Source organism: Dipodomys merriami, unplaced genomic scaffold (genome assembly GCF_024711535.1).
Source record: "Dipodomys merriami isolate MVZ:Mamm:240054 unplaced genomic scaffold, mDipMer1.0.p SCAF_3, whole genome shotgun sequence".
In the NCBI taxonomy this organism is placed as follows: domain Eukaryota; kingdom Metazoa; phylum Chordata; class Mammalia; order Rodentia; family Heteromyidae; genus Dipodomys; species Dipodomys merriami.
The window spans coordinates 60,599,153-60,608,442 of record NW_027204492.1 but is presented as its reverse complement, the minus strand read 5'-3'; the positions used below and the strand labels follow the sequence as shown (position 1 = coordinate 60,608,442).

General features: G+C 39.7%; 1 pseudogene; it reads right to left on the bottom strand.

Annotated features, from left to right (window-relative positions):
- Positions 1-5,229: 5,229 nt before the first annotated feature.
- On the bottom strand, positions 5,230-8,940 carry LOC138839815 (xylulose kinase-like; annotated as a pseudogene).
- Positions 8,941-9,290: the final 350 nt, after the last annotated feature.

Below are 9,290 nucleotides of genomic sequence, written 5' to 3'. Positions count from 1 at the left end.
CTGTCATCATTTCTTTAATGGTTCTTTTGTCTTCCATCTCTTCATTCTCACTGGAGTCCTTCCCTAGATTGTTGTTGGCTATTGAATTTGATTTGTTGTCTTGATTGCTCATGAATCTTGTAATCTTTCAGTGTGAATTAGGCATTTGGGTTCAGAGATTGTCAGGGCCACACCCCCAGCTGGCCTGTTTGCTTCTGACAAGTGATTGCCCTTGCTTTGTCTAGAATAAATCTTACTGAGTAGCCTAGCCCACTCTGGGTCCCCGGAACAGCAAACAACTGTGTACATGCTCAGGACCCAGGCCAGTTGATGGGAGCCGAGTCAGTTCTGCAGCGGGGAATGATAAGTTTAGATTTGTGTCTCCCAGATGGATGTGAACTGGGCCACTACTGCCAACCATGCACTGTAGGGTGATGGGTAGCAGCACTGTGGGAGTTCTCTGGAGAACTGGGTGGCTCACTGCTCAGCTCTGTCTCTTTCTGCACTAAAATGGCCTAGTGTTGTGGGAGTTTTCTAAATCAAAATGCTGCAGTCACACTGGTGGGTCCTAGAGTCCAAGGCAGCTGTCAGGCCACTTTTGTACACTGATGGTGAGAGATAAGGGGATGGGGGAGAGCTTTTCACAATTTTCTATCCTTTTCACAATTTTCTATCTGTAAAAGTTACGATTTTTTTCCAGTTCCCATGATTCTCTACTTGTTCATATATTTGTTGTCAGTCTCTTGGGGAGAAGTGCATGTTAGAAACCCAAATATCTTTTTGGTTAGAAAGAGTGGGAGTTATTCCCTATTTTGCCATCATCTCACTTCCTCCTCCTAGCAATTTAAGTTTAAGAGAAATTATCAACTTATTTCTAAAACGATTATATAATTTTTATATTCCCAACAAAGAGCATGTGATTCCATTTTTACAGCATTTTTTAGTTTTTATTTTTGTTTGTTCTGAAAGGTCCAATGTTATCTCACCATGGTTCCACTTATTTCTCTGATGTTATTGGAAAACATTTAATGTGCTTATTTTTCAAGAAAATATATATTCATTCCCTTATTTTGTGATTGGGTATTTTCTCTGTTATTTATTATTATTGCTAGGTAGTTAAAATTCCATATGTCAGATTATAAGTACATGCTTCTTGATCATCATTGCCCCTTTTTTTCTTCTCTTCCATTTCCCCCTCCTGTCCCTACCCTCAAGTTGTGTAGTTCAATTTTACATAATGTACATTTGACTATAATGACTGTATTTGACCACCTTTCCTACATCCATTTGTATGCCACCATTTTGCCCTCCAAACATGTTTCCATTTTCTTGTATTCATTGTGATAAACAGTAATTGTTTCATAAATAGTAGTTGTTCATAGGAGTTACACCTTTGGGTTCCTCCTAAAAGTGTACCATCCTTTAGTCAGTTTGATTGTGTATAAGTGCATAGGGACTTGTATATTTTGTCATGCATATTTATATTTTGCATCTAGCTTCCACATATGATAGAAAACACACATCATTTGTCTTTTGTAGCCTGACTTACTTAACATGATTTTTTTCTAGGTCCAAAGATTTCCCTGCAAATAATATATTTTTCTATTGGAAAAATAAAATTCCATTGAATATACAGAACTGTCTGTTAAGTTGATTTAAATCATCTTGGTTTAGTTTGGGCATGTCAATATTTGCTAGAAATTCATCCGTTTCTTCCAGATTCTCAAACTTAGTAGCATAAAGGTTTGAGAAGTATTCCCTTAGAATGTTCTGAATCTTGGTTGTTTCTGTGGTGATGTTTCCATTCTCATCTCTGATTTTGATTATTTGGGTATGTTCTCTTCTTTTTCTGATAAGATTTGCTACGGGTCTGTCAATTTTGTTAATGTTCATTTTTTCAAAGAACCAACTCTTTGTTTTGTTGATTCTTTCTATAGTTTTTTTTTTAATATAATTCATTTAGTTGAGATTTAAATTTAATTATTTGTTTCCATCTTGTGAGACTCTTATACTAAAATAATAATCAAAGAGCCAGAAGTGGAACTATAGCTGAAGTAATAAAGTGATTGCCTTGTACAGAAAAGTTCAGGGACAGCACCCACACCCAGAGATCAAGCCACAGGACCCATACATAAACAAACAAATGTCTTACAAAATTCAGTTAGAAATTGATATCTGCGCTTTTCCTTGTTGGGAGACTCATTATTTCTTTCATCTCATTGCTTGTTATGTATCTGTTTAAATAATATATATTTTCTTTATCCAGCTTAGGCAGCTCATATTCCTCCAGGAATTTTCCATTTCTTCTAGATTTTCTATCTTATTTGAGTATAGCTTTTTTGTTGCTCTTGGGATTTTTTAATTTTAATTTTGCATTGTAAATGTGATATACAGAGAGAATACAATTTCATAAGTCAGGTAATAAGTACATTCTTTTTGGACAATGTCACCTCTTCCCTCGCTTTTGCCCAGTTTTTCCTTACCATCCCCACCCACAAGTTATACGGTTCATTTCCAACATACTGTCTAGTGAGTACCACTGTTGCATTTGTTCACCTTTTGTTCCTGAAGTATTGGTTCTTAAAATAATCCCTCATAATCTTTTACATTTCTTATATATTTGTTGCTTTTCACTTCTAATTTAGATTTAGGTCTCTGGAATCTTTTTCTTCTTTCTCAAATGAGCTAGGGGTTTGTTAACTTTACTTCAAATAACCAACTTATTGGTTTCTTTCATTCTATATGTAGTTTTTTTAGTCTCGTATTCATTGATTTCTGAGCCAGTCTTTACTGTCTCTGGGAGATTTGTTCCTATTTATCTAGAAGTTTTGGTTGCATCATGAGGTTATTTACTTGAACAATTTCTGTTTTCTTTCTGTAGGCACTTAAAGTTATGAACTTTCCTCTGCTTTTGTTGTATTCCACAGATTCTGCTAGGATATGCTTTTGCTTTCACATTGCAGGAACTTTCTTATTTCTCCCATGATTTTTTGAGTGACCAAGCTATTATTCAACAGTGTGTTGCTTAGTCCTCCTGTGTTTGATATTGTCTGTAGTATCTTTTGCTGTTAAATTTTAGTTTAATTGTATTGTGATAAGACAGAAAATATCAGAAAGAATACATATTTAGATTCTTCCATCACTTCACTGGGAATTTGTATTTATCTTTGACAATGAGATGTTTCTTGCAGAAGACAAATGATTCAATCTTGTCAAATGGATTTTCCTACTCAGGCTAGCTTTGAACCACTATCCTCAGTACTTGGCCTCCTGAGTAACTAGGATTATAAGTGAGGCACCAGTATCCAAATTTCTTCTGAATCTTTAACTAAGCTGTTGTATTTGATGTGTTGCTTTCAGTTGCTTCTTGCTTCTTCCTTCCGCTTCCCCTTACCCCAAGCTGCCCAAGGTCATCATCCTATTCAGGCTGTTTTAATCTCTGGAGATTAAACTTGAACCACACCTCTACTTCTGTTTTTTTGGTGGTTTGTTGGAGGTAAAGAATCTCATAGGCGGTTAACTGCCCAATAAATAAGTGGGCGAAAGACTTAAAGAGAAGCTTCTCTGAAGAAGAAAGAAGGATGGCCAATAGACACATGAAGAAATGTTCAACATCCCTAGCCATAAAAGAAATGCAAATCAAAACAACATTGAGATATCACCTCACTCCAGTTAGAACAGCAAAAATCAAGAACTCTAACAACAACAGATGCTGGAGGGGATGTGGACAGAAAGGAACCTTACTTCATTGTTGGTGGGAATGTAAACTTGTTCAACCACTTTGGAAAGCAGTATGGAGGTTCCTCAAAAGACTTCACATAGATCTCCCCTATGATCCAGCAATCGCACTTTTGGGCATTTACCCAAATGTATACAAACAAGACCACACTAAAGCTACCAGCACAACTATGTTTATTGCAGCATACCATAGCTAAGATATGGAACCAACCCAGATGCCCCTCAGTAGATGAATGGATCAAGAAAATGTGGTATATATACACAATGGAATTCTATGCCTCCATCAGAAAGAATGACATTTCCCCATTTGTTAGGAAATGGAAAGGCTTGGAAAAAATTATATTAAGTGAAGTAAGCCAGGCCCAAAGAAACATAGGTCCCATGGTTTCCCTTATTTGCAATATCTAGTATAGGTATGAGTCAAGCGGAAAAGGTCAGATAATGTGATGTTAGGAAAACGAACCCTTAAATATGTATTTTAATGTTTTCGTTTCTTTCATGCATGTGTTTCTAATGCATTTATAAGATTATTTCTTTGTTTCTTTGTATGTCCCTCCCCCACAGTGTAACCCCCGCTTTCACTTTATTTGATGTCAGTATAACATGTGGAGGAGATGGGGACAAACAAGTCGTTTAAGGATTCAGGTGGACCTGTTGCAACAAGGAGAATTACAAAATGTCATGTCAAAGCAAGCTTTACAATGTCGGTGTGGGGGGGGGAGGGGGGTATGAATGGGTGGGGGGGAGGGGGAGGCTGGGAAGGGAGGTGAAGGGTAAACAAAGGAGGAGGCTGCAATGCTTGGTAAGAAATGTATGCATTATCCTGCCAATGTAATTGTAACCCCTCTGTACAGTATGTTCTCAAATAAAATTAAATTAAATTAAAAAAAAAAAAGAATCTCATAGGCTTTCCCTGACAGGGTTGGCTTGGAACAGCAATCCTCAGATCTCACCTTCCTGATTAGCTAAAATTTCAGGTATGAGGTGCTGGCACCGGGCTGGATTTGGCCTTTGAAAGGGGCAAAGTCTTAATCTTAAGTAGTCATATCCTAGACTTGTTGTTATATTGCTTTGTAGGGTGACACAGGAAATGAGGAAAAGTCTTCCTGATCTGTAGCACAATTAGCCCAAGTATCTTCAGGAACAAGGACATGCATGTCTTTAGGATGGCCCAGGACAGAACAGAAGCACTTGGAGGAATTGGCATGATGAACAGAGATGCTCAGAACAGGATAGTGGGTCCTTGTTGTCCAGGCACTCATGTCCAAATGGTATCAAGTGAGTCGAGGTAGGCAATGGATACAGGAGTGCCTGCACCATGCAGAATTTATCTCAGAGACTCCCATGTCTGGCACAAGATTCTCTGTTCTAGCTTGGCATACTGAGGAAAGAGGGCCTGATAGACCTATGTGGGCCCCAGGCCTGAAGTAGCAACCAGTCTGAGATTTGGAGCTAAATTCACAACTTCTGAAAAAGGCAAATTTGCCACACTGCAAGGCTATGAAAATCTTGCTATGTATAGAACATGCGGGCCAAGTTGGCAGTGTGTATGATACAAGCAGAAGCACCAACCACATTTGCAAGCACCTGTAAAATGTCTATATTGTTTGATGACCCTCCAGTGGCTAATTTTTTTTTGTTCTAGACATGGCTTAGAAGCCCAGGCTTTATGCATGAATACTCTTGGCCATGAATTGTTTTTCAATCAAGGCTTGAATTTCCACATCCTCAGGGAATGCTGACACTTCATGGTTTTCTGCATGAAACATGACACTCAATAACTTCAGCAGTGATTTCCATTACATCAAAATGCAAACCTCAGTTTTTACCATTTCCCCTCTGTGGACTGACTGTAGGGCTTTAGATAACTCACTATAGGAGCAAGAAACTGAGTCATCTCGAATCTTCTTTGTCACAAGGGAGCCATTTTTCAAACACAGAAGTATCATGTAGCCAGGGGCTGGTGGTTCACACCTGTAATCCTAGCTATTCAGGAGTGTAACATCTGAGATAATAGTTCAAAGCCAGCCTGGGCAGAAAAGTTCTCTGTGAGACACTTATCTCCAATTAACCATTCAAAACCCAGAAGTGGTGCTACGGCTCAAAGAGGTAGAGAACTTGCCTTGAGCACAAGAGCTCAGAGACAGTGCCCAGGCCCCGAGTCCAAGCCCTACTATCACAAAAAAATCAAGTGCCATGCAGTGGTAAGGATCAATTGGTTTGTATAAGATGTGACCCTCTAAGGCAGGTGTGGGTTTCTGAAGCCAGGGAAGAGTGTCTCTGGTACTCAGGGTGACTACAATGTCATCTTTCTCCAGCATCATTCCTGCCAGTGATGCTGAGTTGTCACCAGTGAAATCCACCATTTTACATTCTGGAGAACATCCATAGAAGCGGACATAATAGGAATAAATGGATCCCAGAACTAAGCATGGGGGTACTGGTGGACCAAGCTTCTGTTCTAAGTGAAGAGCACAGATGCCAAGGCATTCCTGGGACCAGAATTTTTTAAATTTTTATTATGAAAATACCATACAGAGGGGTTACAATAACATGGGCAAGGTAATGAGTACATTTCTTATCAAGGATTCCTGCCTCCTCCTTTGTTTCCCCTCCCCATCCCTTCCCATCTCCCACCCCCCCCACCCCTGGCAAAATATGTAAAGTTCATTTTTCAACATAATGTCTTGTACATCTCATTGTTGCAATGGGTCCAACTGTATCCCTATTTAAACGGTTTGTGTTTGCCCTTCCCCTCCACAAATTATACCAACATTAAATACAATGAAAACAGGGGTTATACCATGGGGGAGGGACATACAAATCAACAAAGAAATCATCTTATAAATATGTTAGAAACAATCGCAAGAACAAACCACTATGTCCTTATCTTGGGGTTCATTTTGCCTAACATCAACTTATCTGACCTTTTCTGCTTGTCTCAGACATATACTAGTTATTGCAAATAAGGGAAACCGTGAGACCTATGTTTCTTTGGGCCTGGCTTACTTCACTTAATATAATTTTTTCCAAGTCTTTCCATTTCCTAACAAATGGGGCTATGTCATTGTTTCTGATGGAGGCATAGAATTCTGTTGTGTATATATACCACATTTTCTTGATCCATTCATCTACTGAGGGGCACCTGGGTTGGTTCCATATCTTACCTTTGGTAAATAATGCTGCAATAAACATAGTTGTGCTGGTAGCTTTAGTATGTTCTTGTTTGTGATCATTTGGGTAAATGCCCAAAAGTGGGATTGCTGGGTCATAGGGGAGCTCTATGTGGAACCTTTTGAGGAATCACCATACTACTTTCCAAAGTGGTTGAACAAGTTTACACTCCCACCAACATTGAAGTAGGGTTCCCTTCTGTCCACATCCCCTCCAGCATCTGTTGTTATTAGAGTTCTTGATTATAGCCATTCTAACTGGGGTGAGGTGGTATCTCAGTCTTGTTTTGATTTGCATATCTTTTATGACTAGAGAGGTTGAGTATTTCTTCATGTGTCTATTGGCCATCCTTCTTTCCTCTTCAGAAAAGTTTCTCTGTAAGTCTTTAGCCCACTTATTTATTGGGCAGTTGTTTCTTTGAGGATTTGTTGTTGGGGGATTTAATTTTTTGAGTTCCAGGTATATTTTAGATATGAAACCCATGTATGGCTAGTAAAGATCTTCTCCCAATCCGTGGGCTTTCTATTGATCTTGCTAGCTATGTCCTTTGCCATGCAGAAGCTCTGCAATTTCATGCAATCCCATTTGGTAGGACCAGAATTTGTACTGGATCTGTAACAAATTCTTTCCAGAACCATTACTGTAGTCAATGGAATAGGAGCTGAGGAACATGGAAACAGCCAAGCTACTGAATATAGTAATTCTCTCCATGTTTGAGTACCGTGGGGTACATCTGGTAAATATTTGCTATCTGGTTTCCTGTAAAATGTTCATAGGCACAGGAGCCATTGAGACATATGAGAGCCTGTGCTCTATCCATGGTATCCTCCAGCTGATGGCACTGAGCTTTGATTCTGGAGTCCAGTCACACTGGGCATTAGGTGATGGAGAAACACATCTGAAAATGCTAGTATAATGAACAGACTGCTGACAAATTGCTCAGAACCAGTATGGTCCCAGCCTGCTAGTATATGCTTCATTGTTGATGCCCTGTGCCAGACAATGCTAGGACTGGGGAGCATCATCTCCAAGATGATGTTCAGGGCTTTGACTTACATCAAGACCAGAGAGATGATGGTCAGCCTGTCTTTGTGCATATGTATGTCACTTTGAGTCCTGAAAGAGGAAGAGGAATTGTGGAGCAGAGTCTCAGAGCAGGCTGAGCATTGACAAACTACCCATGATGGCAGAGGTCGGAGACCTCCAAACAAAAGTCCTCCTTCCTCTAAGCCACAAGTAAGAAGAGTGGACTTAGCATGCATTAGTTATGATGAGATTGGAAGACAGAGAGGTAAAGAATCTCTTATCATTTTTTAGTGAGTTTTCTTTTGTTTCACTTTTATACTTCACTCATTAAAGTTCTCCCTTGTGTTATTGTTTTTAAGGTTTATGTGTTGCTTTTTTTAATCTACAAATTTTGTGATCTTTCAACATGATTTTAAGCATGTGGCTTCAGGGTTTGTGGAGGTTATTTGGTACAGATACAGAGTCCAGTTGTGATGGTGAGCGGTATTTAGACAGCTTAGGCATGGGGCTATATATCAGTCTCACTAAAGATCTGTGCTATCTCCTTCATGGAGTACTCTGCGGCCTCACTGTGGCTTTACTGTCCAGGAGCCTGAAGGTCTTTTTTGGTACCTCCATTGGGTCCTCCCAGCATAGCAGGTATCTGTGTCTCTAGTTTTCCAAGACTTTAAGCCTTCAGGTACAAAGTTGGAGACCTTTTTCCCAGCATTAATACATTGGGTACACAAATCTAAGGATCAAAAAAGAAGCAGAGATTTAAAAATTCAAGTGGAAAAATAGCAGCTGTTTTTGCCAAGGTGCAGAGGCTGTGGAATTGTGAATCCACTTCCGTTTCCTTTCTTTTTCCTCTGGAGGTTTTAGATTTGATGCTTCTTTGTTAGCACCAAAATCTGACCACTTATGATCTTTCCAGTATCCTCTCTTGGGCTGGATTTCCCTGCCAAAGCTCTGTACTTCTGATCAGAGGGAGCTCTGACCTTTTTCTTTCACCATCCCATCATCTTTCCTAGTGCCCAAGGTCATGTTTCTGGGCTACAAGAGTACCAGTGTTTGTTTCCCTGATCACTAAATGATGGTAAAAAGCAGCTGATTTGGCTTCAACATTAATGAGCTGTTGGAATCCACTCAGGATATTTTCCTCTGTGCTAGAGACATGCTAAGGGAATCCTGCACATGGCTTCTGAGGAGAAGTGGGCTGCCAAGGTGACCATCCCTGCCTCAGCCCAAATAGGACCTCAGCTCTCTGCAGACCCCATGAAAAGACTTGTTTGCAAGGGCATTGGACCATATGAAGTTTTAAGTTCTTGAGCTCCTGCTTAAGGGGTATCACAAAATAGGGAGAGACCAGTGCCTCTCAGGAATCTCTATGTTCA